Below are 9,071 nucleotides of genomic sequence, written 5' to 3'. Positions count from 1 at the left end.
ATAATAATTTGATGTAGGTACTGTCAAGCAGTATCAAAATCTCTTAAAGCTGGTCGAAAGCCAGAGATGGAGACTCTCAGACATTTAGTTTCATCTCTTGAGGAAAGGATCAAAGCTCATCAACAGGTATCTGTCTGTCTTCAGTTGAGTCTCTCTGATGATTCAGAGATTCCTGTAACTAAACTTCTCGCTATGCAGGGAGGATTCTCCACAAACTTAGCACCCAAGGAATTTATCGGTAAACTGCTCAACCTTTTCGACAGCACTGCACATCGTGTTGTCGGGGCCCTTCCACCACCTGTACCAACAGCAGGTGGCTCTTTGCATGGTAATGAGAATAATCACCAATCAATTGGACCTAGAGTATCAACTAGTCAATCAACAATGGCTATGTCGTCATTAGTGCCTTCTCAATCCATGGAGCCTATAACTGCGTGGTCGGCTGATGGCAACAGAATGGCTATGCATAGTAGAAGCGTTTCAGAACCCGACTTTGGAAGAAGTCCAATGCAGGTTTGCTTCAACCTATATGCTTCATTGCCTGAGAAGGAGACCTGTTTGTATTAGTTTATTAATGTTTCACGCTACCACAAACACTACATGTAGGCTCAGCCTGAGTTATTGAAGGAATCAAGTTCCACAGGCAAGCAAGAGAAAGCATCAGCAGGCAGTACATCCAGTATATCTCGCTTCGGTCGCCTTAGTTTTGGATCACAGCTATTTCAGAAGACTGTTGGTTTAGTACTCAAACCCCGTCAAGGGCGCCAGGTAATTTGATAAGCACCTTGTTTGACCCAAATATGACTTAATTATGCTTTGTAATTTGAATTTAGAAGTTTATTTGCTTGGTTGCTCATGGTTGCACTTTCTCTAGGCAAAACTGGGTGAAACAAATAAGTTTTACTACGATGAGAAGCTTAAGAGATGGGTGGAGGAAGGTGCTGAACCTCCAGCAGAAGAAGCAGCCCTTCCACCACCTCCGACGACTGGCGTTTTTCAGAATGGAACTTCAGATTACCACTTAAAGAGTGCATTGCAAAGTGAAGCTTCTCATAGCAATGGAAGTCCAGAATTCAAAACCCCAAGTTCTCAGGATGAATGCCACCCCTTCCTCCCATGACCAATCAATACTCAGCGCGTGGAAGGATGGGTGTCCGATCTAGGTAAATTCTAAATATCTCCTTTATGATTTATGGTCCCTGGCTAATGACATTTGCTGGCTAGATTTTGACATGATTATTGTATAATGATGCTGAAGTAAGAAGGGTTTATTTGGTACCTGACTTCGGGGATCCAACTATATTTTGTTTCACCTTTTGCCCTCTTTACTTTCGGCATTATTGGTGTAGTTTTGGCACGGGGGTCAGTTATTAGTGATCTTACAACCACATGGACCAGGATGATGTATTTCGGCATCCTTTCAAATTATTACGGTTTCAGGTGGCTTCCTGTGGAAATTGATCTACGGTTGTCTGATACAAAATGCAAAAGCATGATTTTGTACTGATACTTGCTGCACATCACATAGCACAACAAGCCATTTAATTTCCCTGTTTTTTGTGGCAGGTATGTTGATACCTTTAACCAAGGCAGTCGGAACACAACAACTGCATTCCAGTCACCTTCCGTTCCTTCCGTTAAACCAGCAACTGGAGTCAACCCAAAATTCTTTGTGCCCGCACCAATATCTACTGTCGAGCAGCCGGTTGACAGTCCTGTAAATAGCATGCAGAACACTCTGTCTAATAATGAAAATCCTTCTACCTCTCCTCAACATGATTCATTTGAGTCGTCTGCTCCTCCATCTTCCGTGACCATGCAAAGATTTGGGAGCATGAAAAATCTCTCGCATAAGGGGGTGGCAGATAGTGGTTCATTTCCTATACATTCCCGGCGCACTGCGTCATGGAGTGGAAGCTTTACTGATTCTTTAAGCCATCCTCCAAGTACAGCTGAATTAAAACCTCTGGGAGAGTTATTGAGTAGACAGCCCTCACCATCCGCGCCAAGTGACCCTTCTTCAGTTCACTCAGCAATGAATGGTGGCAGTTTTGGAGATGATCTACATGAAGTGGAACTGTGATATCCCGTGGGTTGTAAATAGCAAATTTTGCCATACTTCCACAATCCTGCTCTAATCTCAAAAATTGTCTGCAAGGAGAAAGGATATCCAGATCGTCTTTTCAGCTATTATCTTGTTCGTCCTGATTTGTCCCTTACATATAATTTTTCTCTTTTTACATTTGTACTTTAAATATCAGTTGGTACTTAGTATGCTGTATTTTATATAGGGATGCTTGGTCATCGTGCAAAATGAACAGCATTCTGATCGCTTAAAAGACGATAGTGCAAACTGTACAGTTAATTCGTTTATTTATTGAGAAACAGAATCAGAACATTACTGATAGAATAATGGTTGAATTAGAAGGTTTTCTCTTTTGGAATTGATTGAGAGATTGTGCGAGCAGATGGGTGAGGGCAATTCTCTTAGTTTGGCCAGCACCAGTTGCTGATTTGTGCCTTATCTTTATGGATTTTGTTGGGAATTGGGTAGGTAAACGAATTTGTGCTTTTGTGTGTCTATGTGAGAGTCAGGAAAGAATTCCATGTTTCCTCACGTGAGGTGAACAAACATCTGGTTGTTAGATTTCTGCTTGTTAATAAAAAAGGGATTTTAATGTGAAAAAGATGAAAGGGTGATTAACGAATTGAAGTATTATGATGTATTACTGATCCTAGGCTCATAATACAAAGATAATGGCTATAATAATTGATATTTAGTGAGGTGTGAAGCTGCCATTACATTTCCCCATCATAAAACCTGAAGAAGGAAATTTGCATCCTTGTACAAATAATTGATTTAGTATGTTAACTCTCTATTTTCTTGAAATTGTTTGCAGATTTGTAAGGTGATGGGAATCCTGGGAAAAGAAAATTGGTACCATTTTCATATGCTTCTGAGGCAAATATGGGACTTGAGAGGAAGTGTTGCAGAAATAATCGATGGTAGCTGTGCTGTAGAAAAAAACCATTGTCCTAAAAGCAGAATTTCAGTATGATCGTGATGCAATCATCACAACTAATTTGCTCCTTCAAGGTTAACACAACACTCTCTAACACGTTCTCTTGCGGTATAGAGTTGGAACAACTTAATAAACACTCAAAGAAGACTAGAATAGAAGCAGAGAAGAGAAAAAAGAGAGATTTCCATTTCTGTAGTGTGTAAAATAAAGAAGGAAAATTGGCTATTTATAGAGAAGAACCCCTCGGTTTTCAGCTTCTACTTGCTCTGATTTTCTCAACAACATTTAGCCAGGTTTTCCTCAACAAACATCCGATATTTAAAGCATATGGAAGATTTACAGTTGGGCTTGGTCAAAAGAGAACTCAGAAAGATTTCAAGAAAAATTCGTATAGGTAGTGGATTTTGATGGTGATTTTCTGCATAAAAATTATAACCGAGTGATTTTGTGATTTTTTCGCCAAAATCCACATTCCCACACTTCTTAACTCAAAGGCAATACGAGGACGAATATGAATAAGTTAAAAGTTTCATATGGAAGCAATGCGTGATAAGAAAAAATACTAGTTAGCTAGTCATTCCCGACATTCCCCTACAAATGTCCAACTAGTAGAAAAAATAAGTTTCCTGAGTGAAAGAATATACTTAAGTATTAACATCTTAAGATTTGATTAATGCATAGCAAGGTGAGGCAGCAACTCAGTGAATAAAAAGTGAAATAAATCTTTAACTTTCGATAGTTCAAATTGAGGCTCACATGAAGTTTGTTGTTCCGCGATATAACTTTAAGCGCTATTAATGGCCCTCCACTAGTATCTTGATTTCTGATGAGTGCTTTAGGAAGAACTCATTTTCTTTCATAGAAGGCGACCCCACCTTCACACTCATCTACATAGTTTTATCAAGTTCATATTACAATTGATCATTCAACAACTGAGCTATGAAACTAGTTTCCGAACCCAAACTTTGTCATGGACTATTGTTAGACAGTCACTCATGGTAATTAGCAATTTTAGCTATAGGATAATCGAAAATAATTAATTAAATTAGATTTATTAATTATGTTGGTCACACACTCAAGTCTTGCTGAGGTGGACCTAAAGAGTCACACAAATTATGAAAAGTGGTGGAATTTATTTGGAATTAGTTTCGAAAGAGGTGGATTAATTTAATTGGATTAAATTAATTCGAGAGCATAAATAATTAGATCATTTATGAGGAATAATCCATTGGATGGATAGTTCAAAATTTAATTAACTAGATTAATTGAATTTTGGGACTTAACTTTTAAATTAATTTGATTAATTTAAATGAGGCTTGAACTAATTAACTAGTTGGACTAATTAATTAGCAGGCTTGTCTAATTAATAAATTGGATTCATTAATTAGTAGATATGGGCTAGAAATAATTTATTAGATTAATTATGCTTTGGGTTTAATTAATTAAGTGGATTAGATTCATTAATTAACTAAGTTTATTTGGGCTTAAGAATATTCAATTGGATTTAATATTTACTTGAATTTCTTCTGTTGGGTATTTTATTTAATTAGATTACATAATAAGTGCAACAGGCCAAGGAGTTGGACTCTATTTGAATGCATTGAAGCCCTAACCCCACGCTGACTTTTTTAGGTCAAATGTTGAATTTTTTTTTTTCCATTGTAGGGAGGGGCTCAAATTCAGCCAATGAGGATTGAAAAGGGACAAAAGTTGTCCACATTCAATGAATGTAGTGGTGGAGAAATTGTGTTAAGTTATTGGAAGACATGGAATAAGTGGTTTAGAAGATTAGGTTTTCCTTCATGTGATCTATGTTCTCTGTTGTTAAATGGTTGTTTAACTCCTGGAGGGAAAGATATGATTATGGTATTCACTTTGGATAGGAAAATTTTTTCCAAAAGTACATTTGCTTGCAGAATTTCACACATTTTCGTACTTTCACTTAGCACGTCTACTTCCAAGTCTCGTATTCATGGACTTGGTCCATTATTGACTTGTCACCAACCATTTTGAATTGGAGCCATTTGTCAACTACGCACTTCTTTCTGCCTGCATCATCGCCTCCATACCTTGTCTCTAACATATCCCAAATTTCTTTTGCACTCTTTTGATTGACAAGTAATAAAACAAATGGTTGGTTATATATGATTAAGTAGGTGACCTCTAATCATTTTGTTGTCATTGTCATATTTTAGCTTGGCTTCCTCGCCTTTTGGTTTGAGGAGTTGTGACTGGTGTTATGGCCCCGATAGAGATCTCTTGAAGCACTTTAGGTTCTGGTGGATTCATGAATAGCACGTAGTCAACACCTAGTTGTTCAAAGAAGATAAGGAGCATCTATGACCAACCTTTATAATTGGTCCCGTCGAGTGGTGCAAATTTTGAGTGATGGGGCAATGCTCTAGGAACAGAAACAACCATTAGTATATTAGCATTTTATTTTTGCTTTCAGATTGTTAGAAAAATAATCGATGTAGTTGTGCCGTGAAAAAGAACCACTGGTTTAAAAAGAAAAATTCCAGTACGATTGTGGTGCAATCATCACAATCAATTTGCTTCCTAAGGTTAACACAATCTCCCTAACATGTGCGCTCATAGTAGAGAGCTGAAACAACTACTTAGAGGATGTGTGGCTAAGCTTATAAGCTTTTCAAAACATCTTATAAGATGTTTCAGAGCTTATAAGCACAATAAATATATTTGACAAGTTTTTTTTTAAAGAGCTTATAAGATCTCAAAATAAGATATTTTAGATCTTATAAACTCTTTTAAAAAGAGATACATTTTCTAACTTTTTTTCAGAATATCTTATAAGCTCTATAAGATTAATATGTAATTAGACAAAAATATCATTACACATACAACCACTCTCTCTCTCTCTCGCACACAAATGAGTTATAAGATAAGAAATATTTACAAATGAATCAAATCAACTTTGATTATATAGTTTTGTGGGTACAAAATCTTTAGTTGAAATCTCTTATGTTTGACTACAAGTATGCAATTTTTGATTTTGATAACTTCAAAAGCGAGTAACTTGACATTTTAATTTATTTCAAAGTTGACTTGTGCCTTTAGTAATATTGCTTCTTCAAGGGTCTTTCGACTTATTCTCAAATTAAACGTTGTAAACTTGCAAAATGATAACTTTTGATTGAGATTTTTTTGTGGAATTAATACTTCGATCTTTGGCAAAGATTGACTTGCACTTCAATAGTTTGTGAGTTTCGCACCACAATCACCAATTAAACATTGAAATTTGATGATCTCCATGACGGTCCTCTTGTATTTGCCTTGGAAACTGTTGATCTCCTCGAATTTGGCTAAAATGGATTTGTCTTGAACATCGGGATATCCTTGAATTCGGCTAAAAAGGATCTTGAAATTTTTTCTGATTGTATCTTAGTTTGTGTCTTTTTTCGCTTGTCGAAAACTCCTCATATTTATAGTTGTACGACAGAAGACTTTATCATATTTATTTGGAGTGGAACAATTTGATTGGCCCTTCATAATTTATTTGACATTTATTTTCTTTACAATGTATAATGTAATTACTAAATCACAAACTTGCACTTGCTTAATTTGAAATATATGATTTTACTTGGCAAAAATATAATAATTTGATGGAAAAATTGCATAACACCCCCCTATGTTATGCTAAAATTGTACAAAACTTAGCTATGCTAAATCAATCACCATAAAAGACCACGTGAATTTTGAAACCTTGCAAAAAGTACCCCCTCAGCCAAGCCTGATAGAAGTGTTACACATGCGATTGAATTGAGAAGATGGATGTTTCTTTACCCACTTTCAGTTTTAACCATTATTTGTTGGTCTCATTACATATATCACTTAACATCCTCCCACAAATACATTACACCAAAATAGGGTCGAGCTGCTGCAAAATTAATTTTTTCTTTCAGGTGAAAGATGCTTCAAATTAATTATTTAATATTTTTTTATTTCGTTCAATAGTCGTTTATGATTTTATTTGCAGTTACTTTTGTAGGATGTCATTTGATTCTAGAAAATTCGCCTCTAAAGATGAAAAAATTGATTTACGATATAGAAATCCAAAGTGTTACTGTCAAAACAATGCCGCAATTAGAGTTGCAGGTCTAAGCAAAGAAAGTGAAGAAAAATTGCTTTATAATTATAGAACAAACGAATGTAACTTGTTTTTGTTAGTTGGATCCTGTTAGTATTTCTGAAAAATTCTCACAGCCAATGTCAATGCAGTTTGCTAAATTCAAAGAAGAGTTTCAATCCAGGCAGGTGAAAATGGAGGACAATTTTGCATAAGTACTATCTACATACAAGGATTTGGCATCTAATATCAAGAGACTTGAAGCAAATGAAAGAATGATGGAGGCATTTTTTTATAGTTCTTGTTGTTTTGCTTGTTGCAGTATTATTGAAGTAGTAACCTGTTGTATCTACTAATATGTTGCAATTCCGATGTTCTATTTTATAGTTGATTCACTGTAATATATTTAAAAAACACAGAAGTAGAAAAACAATAAAAATCAATCATTTAATTCATCCAAAATGTCAAATATGACAGCTGCAGTTTGTTAATAATTTCCTCATACAAAAGACAAAAATACTACATAAAATCCTTCACTGTAACATATCCTCAGTAATGCTAAAAGACTTGTGAGCACGTTAGCTTACAAAACACTTAAATAATGCCATATCATTTACAAAAGCTTTTGCTAAAAAAAAAAAAAAAGAACACAACCCTAAATATCAATCTCTCTTCCATGATGTATCTTATGTCTTGGATGACTTGACACTGGGCCCAACCTATACGAGGCAGAAATGCTCTTTAACTGGGAAGTCAAAGTTGGCTTGGTGGATAAGCAATATTCTCTTTGGAAACTGCTACTTTTGCTTGAACATTCCATCATATTTTGCATTTTTGTTGTTTTAGAAACTAGGGCTGGTTGTTTTCTTGTTCTTGGAGCCTGAAGCACTGACCTCTGTGAAAGCTGTAGACTCTGATGCATCTATAGAGGGGTCTGCGACTAGGAGTTTTGCAATGAGGGAAATTTTACATACTGTGAAAAAATCATTAAATAAGAAATAATTTTCAATACTTGTGCATTGTTGGTGGATGGTAGTTGTGTAGCTGCAAGCCTTTGTGCAGGTCATAGGGGCATCTGAATCCACAAGGGTTGATTAATTAACCTGAAATGGACATCCGAATCCACAAAGGAAAAGTATTATACATTCACCTACCTAAAATGCTGAAGTGAACTGTGTAGACTTTGGTGGCACAAAACATGGCCTTGATGTTATTGGTTGAGTAAAGAAGATTTTCTTAACTTGTGAAAAATTAAAGGCATCTGCAATAAGATGAATTAGTAGTATGACTACATCTTTTGATACATGATAAATGTATTAACCTATTTCATTCGTCCTTTATTGGGAACCTTGACTTGATGTCATGAACTAAGAGACTTGTGGCATTTGCAATAAGATAAGTTAGTAGTTTGACTACAGTTTTTAATACATGATAAATGTAACTGATCTACCTCATTTGTTCATGATTGAGAACCTTGAGTTGATGCCATGAAATGAGAGACTTGTGGTATCTGCAGGAAATGAATTTCAATCACATGTGCAAATTGAAAGTATTGTTTACATGAATACATACCGCATCTAGGGGATATATGCTCATTTTGTGACAATCCAGTTTGACTATTGGGACCAGGGATTTACACAAAAGAAACTTGTTAAAACCAAATTCAATTTGTATAAATTTAGATTAAAAACTCTGAAAAATTACCTCATTCAGGTTAATGGCAACACTTGGTTGAGTACATAGTGGGAATTTCTGTTGCATGTAATATTCCTGCTCCATCAGTTGGAACATTTTAATGCTGAAAAAAGATATAAAACTATATTCAGTGTCCATACATGTGAGAATATAGTTATTAACTTAATATATAACATGTCAATACCTGTGTTTCTCTTGAATTTGGATGGGGGAGGAGGGGTTTGCACAGCTTCTTTTTGTTGTGCCTTTTTCTGAGATAGATGCCA

At 35.6% G+C, this 9,071-nt stretch overlaps 1 pseudogene; it reads left to right on the top strand.

Annotated features, from left to right (window-relative positions):
* The window catches only part of LOC105164335, a 7,894-nt pseudogene extending 5,446 nt beyond the window's left edge, over positions 1–2,448 (top strand).

This window comes from Sesamum indicum, linkage group LG6 (genome assembly GCF_000512975.1).
Source record: "Sesamum indicum cultivar Zhongzhi No. 13 linkage group LG6, S_indicum_v1.0, whole genome shotgun sequence".
Taxonomy (NCBI): Eukaryota; Viridiplantae; Streptophyta; class Magnoliopsida; order Lamiales; family Pedaliaceae; genus Sesamum; species Sesamum indicum.
The sequence above is the reverse complement of the archived record's forward strand: the minus strand, read 5'-3'. Positions and strand labels throughout refer to the sequence as shown.